Below are 13,093 nucleotides of genomic sequence, written 5' to 3' on the forward strand. Positions count from 1 at the left end.
CTAAAAGTTTATGTTAAGTAAGTTCCCGGTTAACCGGCAAGCAGAAAGGCCGGACGTTTTATTGGTAACAGCTATGGGATAATTCGGTTAGGAATCAACGCCGAAAAAGGTGATTTTGCCGCTCAGATCACGTTCGGTTTTGAGATACGGTCGGCGCCATATGTATTTTGACATGTAAATTGTGATGACGGATGCTGCGTCTTGCATTTCCGAAAATCTGTGAACTCCTTTAAAGTTTTGTCATGTTTACAAGCTTCGTAGCGGCCGTACTGTGTGTGATTTATTAGTACTGATATGTTCATGTGCCAGTGAAGCCACAGTGGCACTATTGTTGATGATATTTTGCCTGTAAATTCGTCAATAACGCCAGTAGCGCCCGCGTGTTTTGGATTATAGGCTGTTCTAAAATAAAGTTATTCCATGATTTTGATCGATAACACGTGGTCATTGCCATTTGATTTTGCATTGTGTTTGAGCACGCATGACTGATGTTGACTACATGAGTTTCAACGCCTTGTATTGAAACAATATTGCGATATTATGTTTTGACGCCTTGTAAATAAACGTTTTTCGCAATCTCTTCATGCTGTCACAAATGTCAGTGCAAGCTTGATACCATTATACTCTACTTTAGTACCGAGGAAAGAGGGGGAATATTGTAAGTGTCCAGATTTGTTGTTTCTGTGTACTGTTCTGAGGGTGTCTACACAGACTACAACTTGTTCTAAAATAATATGGCAACCCCAAGTGGACCAGGCCGAGGAAGGGGGCTGACCCCTAGGTTGCTTTTGGGACCTGGTGCTTGGCAGGGCGATGGAAATGGTGATGATGCCAGTGGTACAGGTAGGCCTGGGGGATCGCCGAGAGCACCTGGTGCGGACACTGGAAATGACCCAATGGCAACATTCCTGGCAACATTCACCGACTTGATGAAGACGCAATTGACCCCAGCTAGCTCAGCCAGTGGTACCGATCAGTCCTATACCAGCAAGGCCAAGGTACAGGCGCCAAAAAATTATCAGGTTAGCCAGAATTTCCGAATATGGCTGGAAAGATTCAATACTTTTGCCACTCTGACCAAGATTCCAGCCGCAGAGCGCCGAGAACAGTTAGTTTCTCGCCTAGACCACCAAGCTTATGTAGCCGTAGATAATTTGCATTTGGTGCATAGCATGTCGTATGAGGAATTTTGTGGAGAGCTGACCAAGAGATTTCACAACACCACCCGTGAAGATTATAAGTTGAGATTGAGGTCTCGGGTGCAGAAGCCATCAGAATCGTTTGAGTCATTTTCTGATGCCCTTCAGGAGCTTTCTTTGAACGCGTACTCTGCTAGTGGTGTTGAGTTGCAAGGGGAAATGGCCCTTGATCAATTTCTGATTGGTGTTTCGGCGGTGGAGGCTGTCAAGCAGCAACTTTTGATGAGTTCTCCGACAACTTTAAGCGAAGCCATCCGTAAAGTTCGACAGCTGGAAGCAGTACAATTGGTCCTGAAGCAAGGGGCAGACCGTGAGGCGAGTAATAAAGACTCCGCAAAACTAAAGCCTAAAGTGGCCAGTGCAGCACCGCAAGTAGTAGATAAGGGGGCATCAGGCCCTTCAGACATGGCCAAAGTCCTTGAGTTATTAACCAAGATGAACGACAGGATAACAACCTTGGAACAACAACAAAAATCTCAACAACAGCCGTCCAGAAATTCCGGTGGATATGGGGGAGGAGGGTTTAGACGGTGTGGTGGCAAGGCCCACCAGGCACGCAACTGCCCAGCCGTGGAGTGCTACTCCTGCCACCAGAAAGGACACATATCAAAGGATTGCCCAAAGTCGGGAAACGCTCAGGATCCAAAGTGTATCCTGGCGGTGATTGAGCGAACTGTATTTCGTCTCGCATGTTCACCTTACGGTTGGCTTTTTTGTGCGCTCTCAGGTAATTATCTCCGTTTTTTGCCTATTTCTCGCTATTTTAGATTTTCTATACAGCTATCCCGTTTCTAAGTTTGTGCTCGTCCTTTTGCCAAATTTAGAGTTCGGTAAGGGCTATTATAAAGCTATAGTGAAGGTTCCAAGTTTTAGGTTACTTGGCAGTTTGGTTATTTGGTATGGCGGCCATTTCGGTTTGGTCATGTATACAGAGGTATAGGAAATGCATAGGTAAATGCATTATGGAAATAGGTCTGCTAGGGCAGCAAAACATTAGGTTTTACATTATGTAACATATCGAGGGTTGGGTGCGCACATGCGCTTTCCCGTCAAGCTCGCCGCGTGATTCGTGTTACGTGACACGCCCTTTTGTGCACGCCGGAGATCCTTTGTTAACTGGCTTTTACACCTTTCAACTGGTTTTATAATCCCATTCATAATCTCTGGGCGTGAGTTTAAATTCAGGTCTGGTGGCAATCTTGTTTCACTCCCTTCTAGGCCGTGGCTAGATTGCTTCGCTCCTAGAAGTTTTCTGTCATGGCTTCCAATAACATATTATTGCGGAAAAGGCACTCATTAGTGGGCAGAGATTTGCTGCCCATTTTGAAGCTTCTCGCCCGTTTCAAGGACGACGACCTCCCGGACCCACTTGCTCGTATACGCCTCAACCGCCCTACCGAACAATTGGACGTCCCCGACATAGCAGTAGCCTTTCAGGAACTCACGGGTGAAGATGCGGTAGATTTTTTCAGAATGTCAGGTCGAGAAGATTCGGTAGGCAACTTCCGCCTGCTGCTACATTCGGCCATTGTGGTTGCGAACGAGTATGGACAGCCCGTTGGACAACAATTGCATGAAGACGAAGCACCAGTAGCCAAAGCCCCTCGCCTCGACCGTCAAGAACAGGATGAGGAAACCGCGCCGCGTTTACGGGAACGAATTCTAGAACTAGAAAAGAGAGAAAAGAACCGAAAGGCAGAACCGGTGGAGGCAGTCCTGAGGAAGGTGAGGAATTTATCCTTACAAGTAAAGCCCAACGTTACCCTCATCCTAGCCACTTTAGACGAACTAGTGGCGTGCGCCAAGGACCAAGATCACAAAGATTTGCACCTCTTTTACGAGCTCGGCAAACAAGCTGAACGTTTCAAAGATACTGTTGATATCCCCACTTTTTGTCTTTCCGCATTGGGTGGAGGCCAGTCTGACGTAATAATGAAAGCTTTAGCCAAGTGCAAAAAGGCCAAAAAGTTGGTAAAAAAGCCGCTTCGTTCCAGGTCACAGTCTCCACCGGTTACCTCTTCTGCCGTATCCTCTTCCCCCCTTCAGCATGTTTACGCGCAGCCTCCCCCACCTCCCCAGCATCAGTTTGGCTTTGGTGGCTATGGTGCCGCTTACGGTCAGGGATATGGCGGGAGAGGTAGAGGTCGCGGCAGGGGTTATGGCGGTTATGGTTATGCTAGAAATAACCCGGGCCCATGTAATTTTTGCGGTGAGGTTGGGCATTGGTACAAAGAATGTGAAAAGATGAAGTTGGCAAAGGCCCAATTTGACAACAAGAAATAGGTCTAAGGTAAAATAGTCCGGTACGCTAAGTGGTATAAGTGTATTGTTTAGAAAACCGTTAATAAGTAAAGCAATTTTGATTTTGAACATCTTCCTCTCTCTCAGCTCAAGGGATCTTACCCCTTGCGGACCTAGTTCGCGCGAGCTGTGAGTTAGGAGAAGTTCTCCCTTTGTTAGTCTGATACGCCTGTAATGAGATGTTTCTACATTTTATTTTGGTTCTTGCAGGAATCCCCCCCTACTATCTCACTGGGGCACTTTAAGCCAGAGATTCCAGAATGGGAATATGCGGTGAAATTTAATCCAATTGCTGCCGAAAAGGTCAAGAGGTTACAGGCGTCTTGGACTACCATTGGGGAAACTTCTCCTGACTTCACAGCTCAACAATTCAAACTCAATCAGGTTGTAAATGATGTATTACTTCTGCAAAAAACTCCGGTGCCTTTGGACACTTTGCCTTTAAGGGACCCTGAACACTTTGTCGCTGGACAATTGCATCAAAATATTGAACTTTGGAGTTCCATAATGAACGATTTCCCAGAGAGCGAGATGGTTCACACTTGGTTGGAAAAAGGGGTTGATGTGCATTCTTTCTTTAGGCCATTTAAGGGTGAATTCAAGGGTCAGAAATACAATTCAAACGAACCCCCAGTTAGTTTTTTTTCCCTAACTCTGTCCATTGTCAGAAACAAGCTGCTTTTATTTCCGAAACCTTGAATGATAGAATCAAAGCAGGTTCAGTCAGAGTTTGGGGTAAAGTTGGGGAGTGTCCGCCCCCTAAAGTAGTCATGCCCTTGGTAGTTGAACCTTCAAAGCCGAGATTATGCAATGACCAGAGATTCCTTAACCTGTGGATTAAGGATTCTCCCTTCACATTAGATACATTGAAAGAAGTACCGCGATTGGTACACAAAGATGCTCTCATGTTTGCCACTGATGAGAAATCGGGGTATGACCATATTAAATTATCGCAAACTTCGCAAACGTATTTTGCCATGGAATGGGCAGGTTGGTACCTAGTTTGTACGACGCTTCCGTTCGGATGGAAATCATCGGCTTATGTTTATCAAACTGTAGGCTATGCAGCTACAACCTTCTTAAGACATTTGGGGATCCCAACCATCCAGTATATTGACGACAGATTCTACGTGGTCCCTAAGAATATTGACGCGTCAAGCATTCCTTTGCTTTGGGTCTTTTTGGTATTATATATCCTTACAGAACTAGGTTACACGTTCTCCTTGCCAAAATGTGTTTTGCAACCTATGATGGCGCTCAAGTCCTTAGGGTTTCTAGTAGATTCTAGCAGGCAGGCGTTTCTTCTGCCATCTGATAAGAAACATAAGTTTAAGGTTTTGCGCGAGGAAATTCTTCGTCAGCCCTTCGTCAGCCTTAAAACGCTACAAAGATTCGCGGGTAAATGCATTTCTATGATGTTGGTTTTTCCGGCCGCAAAACTATTTACGAGAGAGTTGTTTAGCGCAATAGCCAAAGCTTCGAAAAACAGTAAAACCATCCCAATCTCTGGCCCCCTACGGGACGAGATACAATTCTGGGCATTTTTGGATGATTGGCATGGGCATTTTTCTTGGAGACCAGAAAAACATTTACATTACGCTCTGGCTACTGATGCTTCGGGATATCGCTATGGCGCGGTCACTCTATCAGGGCCACAGGTTGGTCATACTTTAGGTGATTATTGGGCTGCAGATGATATAAGGCCGATTCATGTCAAAGAGGCCGACGCCCTCTATTCTTCCCTCTTAGCATTGAGTACAAATATAAAAGACCACCGGGTAGACGTTAAAGTCGATAACACAAGCCTAGTTTCGTCGTGGAATAACAAGGGTTGCAAGGACAACGCCTTAAATGAAATGCTCATAAAATTGTTTCATCTTACTCAGCAATGAAATATTGATTTACGTTTGCAGTACATTTCTTCGGCAGAAAACCCAGCAGATGCTCCTTCTAGGGCGATTTCAGCTCAGGACACTATGTTGGCAAGTGAAAAATGGTTCCAATTGGAGTTACTCTATGGCCCGCACGGAGTAGACCTCATGGCATGTGACTCAAATGCAATGCGTTCAATACAGGGCGATGTTTTGAGACATTTTACCCTGCACCCTTCACCTCTGTCAGCGGGTCAAAATGTTTTCGCCCAGGAAATAGCTAAGGAGCTAAATCCTTACGTTTTCCCACCTATCGCTGTCATTCTACCCCTTATTCAGTTTTTGATCCAGCAGGAAATCCCAGTTTGCACGCTTGTGCTACCCATGACGTCACCCGCGCCAATATGGTGGCCACTATTAAAGCCCAGGATAATTTCACAGGTTTGCCTTGGGGTTAAAGGAGAAAAGGGCGTAGTATATTATCCCTCCAAGCAGGGGTTCATCAGAGATAACGTCGGTTTGAGATGGCCATTAATGGCTTTTCGAATTAGCTGCACATCATAATGTGCGATATCCTTCGAATATACTCTGTGGATGACGCTTTAATCTTGATTATTTCAGAAAATCAGCGTTGACATGGGGGCAATTGACAAGCGGCTCCAGGAGTTGGATAAGGCGGCTTCCGCAACCCCCCTTATGAAGAAAAGGCAATCCCTAAAAAACGAGCTGTTGCAATTTTTGGCACAACTGCCTAAGAGGCCAACCCTGGAACGGGTTTCTCCAAAAGATCTAACACGATTTTTAGTATGGAAAGACAAAGCCGGTAGGACACAGATCCATAATGCTTCCTGTATATTCCTCGGGCATCATGGTAAATTCCACTGTGGGTGTCCTACCCGTCTTGCCTTCGGTACGTTAGAAGGATTAGTCCGGTCCCTGAAATCCATTATTTCTGAAGAAACCGACAGGGGCAGCACGTGGGATATTTTCTCCGGGGTTGGGAATCCGGCTGATTCACCTCCTGTGAAATCGTATTTGAAGTGTGTCAAACGAGAGCAAGGTTTCTCGCACGTAGTTGCCAAGCAGGCAAAACCCTTGTTCATGGATAAGCTTCAAGCTATTTCAAAATATATCGATAACCAGATTAAAAGACCAGATCTATCCCTTAGGGAGCAATTCGTTTTGTCCAGAGACCAAGCTTTTCTCAAGATGCAGTTCTTTGCCGAGGATAGGGCGAGTGATTTGGGAATTTTAAAAACACAGGAAGTTAAACGCTTACCCGATGGATCAGGTCTTGTAATCTCTCATTCTCATTGTTAAAGAATGTCCAAATCATCTTATTTGCCCGGTAAAGGGAGTTCAGCAGTATATCTCCAAGGCACAAACCTGGGGAGTGGATCTTACGGTCGGATATTTATTCCGTCCAGTCTCAGAAGCCGGTGTAGTGTTGGATGCGCCTATTTCGTACAGTGCAATTTACGATAGATTAAAGATTTATCTAAATACATTGGGAATCAACCAGGGTGAGACCCCTCACGGCTTAAGAGCCGGCTGCTCCATTACTTTGCTTCTGTCGGGGGCAGCTTCAAGCCCGGCGGAAGTAATGTCTCATGTTGGTTGGTTCACAGAGGCATCAGCAGAGTACTACAGTCGGTCAGATATTTTGGTAAAAGCGGCTAATGTGTCCGAAGCCCTGGCTGACAGTTCTCGTCGGCCAGAAGCGGTTAAAACACTTTACAGTAAGTTTGGCGATGTTGATAATTTCCCAGCAGCGTTCCCTTGAGCAGATTTCGATGTATATTTTTATGCATTTTCGTATTGTAATTATTGCATGATTGTGTTGGTTAGAGTGTGGCCTCGCCTTTTCGCTACATGCATCATCATACTAAAACCATACCGTGTAATCTTCTGTGGAATTTAAAATACAGTGTTGAGTTCTTATAATAAAGCAATGTTAGAATTTAAGTTACAATTTCTCGTTACCTTATTTTCGAATTCCGGACTAATTAGTCCCTAATTAATAATTAATTATGGCGGATTAATTAGTTAATTTTGTTTAAGTATTGGGAAAGGAGTTATGAAGTAGGGCATGTTTCTCCGGGATGGTTGAGAGCCCGGGCGTGCGCGCCTGTACATTTTCACACCCCAACACTTAAATGTGAAGATCATACACAAGCCTGGAGACACTTTGGGTATGTGCAGATCCAAAGTGTATCCTGGCGGTGATTGAGCGAACTGTATTTCGTCTCGCATGGACACCCAGAAGGAAGACAGTTTGGCGTGTACAGGTTAATGTAAACCCTGTGTATGATGGCAGGCTCTGGAGCCACTGCAGTGGATTGGCTTTCCCCTCCCTCCCCGCCCTAGTATCCGGATTGCTTTAGAGCCGTGTATGTATCTTCGCGCCATTACATTTTCACACCCCAACACTTAAATGTGAAGATCATACACAAGCCTGGAGACACTTTGGGTATGTGTAGAGGGATTTGGCGGGAGGCAAACCAGTCCTGGAGCAACAGTAGGTGCCCCACATGCTGAGATCGTCTGTGAAAAGGTTGAAAAAAGCATGTCAGTAGAGTCGATTTTGAACCCCGATGCCAGTGTGTTTGTACCAAGACCTAAGCAACAGCCAGCCTCGATCGGGAGTATTCAGTTGACTGACAGCAGCCTGTACATCAGTGGAACAGTCGACGGCCAGTCTACACCAATTCTGATAGATACAGGGGCTGCTGTAACAATCATCAGTCACGAATTATGGGAGACCTGTCATTCGTTTGGAAGACCCCTAGAACCAGCAGACGGTTCTCTCCAGTCAGCTGCAGGAGAAGATTTGAAGATCGTTGGAGTTGTTGACATTTGTTTACAGATTGGTTCCCTCGATTTCAATCATCCTGTTGTTGTGGTCGAGAATCTATCGCACTCCTGTCTGCTCGGAAGTGTCTTTTTCTTAAAACATAAGTGTGCTATTAGATATGATAATTCCACCTTAAATGTTAGTGATCAAGAAATTCCGTTGCGCCGCCAGATGGAGGAGCCAAAACTCTGCCGGATAACCCTGGGAAAATCTGTAACCATACCAGCCCAGACAGAGATGATTGTGCCTGGGAAACTTGCTTCTGTTTCCACATGAGCGTCAGCGCTAGCGTTATAACGCCGCGCATCACGCTGCGTAATGCGCTTTAAAATCCTTCCAATGAATTTCCATAGAGCCCTTTCCACATGAGCGTTGCGCTAACAAAGCGACGCTTTGACCACGCAGCGCGGAACGCCTATATGCTCCTTTGGGCATTCGAGCGTTGTAGCGCAGCGTGATTTACCAAGCGAATTCAGCGGAGTATTGATAAACCTATTGTTATTTCAATGAATTATGTCATGTGATCATCAATGGCTTGGTCATCTTGCCGAAAACTTCCAAACCGTCAACATGGGAAGGAGCGAAGTGGACAGGAAAATTGAAAAATTGATTGTGGAGGTGGAGAAAAATCCTGGTCTATACGACAAGAGTTCAGAATTTTTCAAAGACGCTCTATCTCAAAAAGGATGACATCTGGAGAACGATTTAAGATAGAGTTGGATTTAACAGTAAGTATATAAAACATGATGAAAATCAGTTATTCACATATTTACTACAGATAGGCATATGTCAGAAGAGTTTGTCCGATCTAGTTTGCATGACCAAATTAATAGGTATCTTGCCAAGGCACAGATCCTACAGCAGACACGAAATAGCGCTTGTATTTTTCTCGTACAGCAAGTGCTTCAACTGGTGGCCTGCCCCCGATCCTGTCTCGATCTCTCATAATCGTGGCGTTCTGGTTGTCTTTTTGGCTGGTTTGCAATGCTGGATCTTGAGGGGGTGGTGGAGCTGGGATCCCTTTCATTTGCAGCATGTTGTGCAGAATGCAGGTGGCCTTGACTACATGATCCACGTTATTTGTTTGCAAGGGAATCTTCCGATGGTACAGCATCGTGCGACAAGAATACCAAAACAGTTTTCTGATATTCCTCTAGCCCGCGACAGCCGATAGTTGTAAATTCGTTCATCATGAGCTAGGTGGTTGCCAGGTACCGGACGTATGAGGTGTTCCCCGGACGGGAAGGCGTTATCACCAACGATAACATAGGGAACTTTATCTGTATCAGGGAATCCTGGCAGGGGCCTGTCCTCTGGGATCTGAAGCCTGTTGTCTGCCAATTTTTTCCCCAGTTCACTTTTCTTTAGAATTCCACCGTCGCTGTTGGAACCATACGACCCAATGTCAACCACCACAAAACAGTATAGTCCACCAATGCGAGAAGCACTACAGAAAATGTCTTCTTATAATTAAAGAACATAGTTCCAGATTTCTTAGGAGCAAATATGACCACGTGTTTCCCGTCTAGCGCCCCCAAGCAGTTAGGAAATTGCCAGTTGTCTTGAAATCCTTCCGCGATTTCTGACCATAGTTGATTCGTTGGTGTTGCCATGAAGAGAGGTTGCAGTCGGTTCCATATGGCTTGGTATGTTTCGACGACTATTTTAGAAACCGTGGCTATGCCAATTCGGTAGCTGAATGCAATGGTGGAATACGAGTCACCGGTTGCCAGGAACCTGAAAAGACAAACGTAGACAAATATAAACGTTTTTTTTTTTTTTTAGGTGTCAAGGAAGTGAAACAAAAATGGAAGACAGTACGGGATAACTACATATCTAAATGCCACGAAGACAAATAGCGGACAAGCAGCAAAGGCAGTGACCCAGTACAAGTTTGCTGGGCTCCTAGAGTTCCTCAAGCCTTCCTTGGATGATCGTGAGTACGTACAAATAATCGACATCAAACGACCGCCCACGACAAATTAAATATCTTGAATGTATCAGCGTTCGTGTGTTTGCCAAACATTGATGTCATTGAATCTTTTATTACAGAACAACAAGCAACCTTGGTCAAGATACCCAAGAACTAGATGAGGTTGATGACGATGGTATCGCAGCGGAAGAGGATGCCAGATCATCTGATGGTGAGAATGAGGACGTCTCTGTCTCTGTGGCATCAGCGAGTAGTGTTTCCCGTTCAAGCACTCCCACACCCTTTCGCAATCCATCGGCATCGTCAAGTAAGAAGCGGAAGTCAAAGGATGAATTCGACGAAGTAGTTTCCGATTTTTTTTCGGAGAAAAAGAAGCAACTCCAACAAAACCGTAATGTACCTCTTGCACAGCCGAAGAGGAACTTGATGACATCGATAGATTTATGAAGTCAATGGGCGACATTGTTCGTACGCTGCCAGCACGAGCTGTAGCCGACATCAAGTTCAAGATTCATGGAATTGTCCACGAGGCTCAAATGAGGCATGTGTTTCCTGTTGATGAGGTTCATTTCAATAGGCATCAGAGGAGTGCATCTAACCCTGTACCTGCTTTTCAGAGTGGTCAAAACACTTCCCAACAATTTGGCCAATGTTTCGGAAGCAATCAGCCATCTCCATCTTGCACAGTGAGCAGGCCCATGACCACCGACGAGTCTCAGCAGCAATGGTCATTGCTTTAAAGAAGTCCTGACCTAAAAAGGTACACTATTTTGTACATGTAAGAAGATTGAAAATAAATTTCTTACCTTACACATAGTCTCTCTTCTGTGCCAATGGCCATTCGCCAAAAGGTATCTTCTTTCTGTATATCATCCTTAATAAGGGCATGAATTTCATGAAATGTTGCGGGCACCATACGGAAGTAAATGAAGAACTTGTCTTCATAGGAGAACAGCTCTCGCACCAAATGGTGATATTCACCATATTGACGGCGAGACTTGTTTATATCGTGCACCCAAAAGTCATGGCGTCTCTTTCTCGATTTTCGACGTTTCACGTACAAATATAGAGCGAGCATTTCGACATCGCTGTCCGAATCGGCCATGTTGACTGTCTGATCACGAGGTACATCGGCTTCGCGGGCGTTGAATGTACAGCGTTCCGCCTGACGCCTGCGCTCATGTGGAAAAGGCATAGCGCGGCGTACTACGCAGCGCGTTTTTCGGGCGTATCACGTCGCGCAATGCGCAGCGTTATAACGCTAGCGCTGACGCTCATGTGGAAACAGCCCTTTAAGGAGCCAAGTCGAGTCATTTGATGCCAGGGGTAGTTGAAGCAAAACGAAGTCCATCATTGTTCGCAACTGGACGTACTTTGGTTCAATCAGATCATGGTAAATTGCCTGTCCGTGTTGGCAACTTCACTGACAAACCAATCAGGATCAGAACTAACCAGACCATCGGGTGGTTACATCCTGTTGCAGAGGTCAGTGTGAGCAAGGAGGACTCAAAATCACAGCATCTGGAGCAAGTGGAGGCAAGCGACGAGGGAGATAAACAGGAGCACTCGGCTGCAGCTTTTGCCACAGCCAGTGTTGGGACGCCTTGTACACCCAAACCTGTGGACTCTCCTGAGAAGTCCGAGCGACTGAAGATGCTTCTCGAAAAGCTAGAAGTGGATGACATTGCTGTAACAGATCAACAGCGGGAAGTGCTGGTGAAACTCATTGCGGAATACCAGGACGTCTTTTCGATGGATGACTTCGACCTTGGGCATACCACCGTCATCGAACACACCATTGACACAAAGGATGCTCAGCCCATTAAACAAAGACCGCGACGGGTACCACCCCATATGCAGCACTTCGTTGACGAGACGACGCAGGGCCTGTTGGAAAAAGGTCTGTTCAGAGAGTCTACAGGACCGTGGAGTGCACCGATAGTACTGGCTCGGAAGCAGGATGGAAGTTCCCGCCTGTGTGTCGACTATCGCAAATTGAATGAGTGCACTGTGAAATCAGCCCAACCGTTACCTAGGATTGATGATACTCTGAGCAAACTAGCTGGATCATGTTGGTTTAGCAGTCTTGATTGTGCCAGTGGGTACTGGCAGGTAGGCGTAGCGCCAGAGGATCGTGTCAAGACATCATTTGTCTCTGGTGTGGAACAATATGAATGGCTGGCAATGCCATTTGGACTCACTGGTGCTCCGGCTACGTTTACGAGGCTGATGAACCTTGTCCTTGGTGATTTACAATACTGTCTAGTATATCTCGACGACATTATTGTCCATACAGCTTCATTCGAACATCATATTGAGGAACTGCGAGAAGTCTTGGAACGCCTGAGGAAGGCCAACATGAAATTAAAGCCCTCCAAATGCAAACTTCTCCGTCGAAGTTTGAAGTGGCTGGGGCATATCGTAAATAAACAGGGCATCAGAACTGACAATGACAAGATCCAGCAAGTACAAGAATGGCCAAGACCAAAGGATGTCGCTGAAGTTCGATCGTTTATGGGTCTCTGTACCTATTATCAGAAATATGTCCAGGACTTTTCTGAAATAGCAGCAGCACTCCATAGTTTGACGAGGAAGGACAGCAAATTTGAATGGTCACAGGCTTGTGAGGAATTCTGCAAATTGAAGGATGCTTTAGTCAAGGCCCATGTGTTGAGAAAGCAGGAATGTTCGTGCTCGATACTGATGCAAGTAACGTTGCTGTTGGAGCCGTATTATCACAGAAACAGTCGGACGAGTCTGAACGGGTTATAGCGTATGGTAGCAAGAGTTTACAGGGTGGAGAGTTGAACTACTGCACGACCCGCAGAGAAATGTTGGCACTTGTGCGGTTCACCAAGCATTTCAGATACCACCTCCTTGGAAGAAAGTTCTTAGTGAGAACAGATAATGCTGCAGTACGATGGCTACTGAACTT

This window comes from Lineus longissimus, chromosome 10, assembly GCF_910592395.1.
Source record: "Lineus longissimus chromosome 10, tnLinLong1.2, whole genome shotgun sequence".
Lineage (NCBI taxonomy): Eukaryota > Metazoa > Nemertea > Pilidiophora > Heteronemertea > Lineidae > Lineus > Lineus longissimus.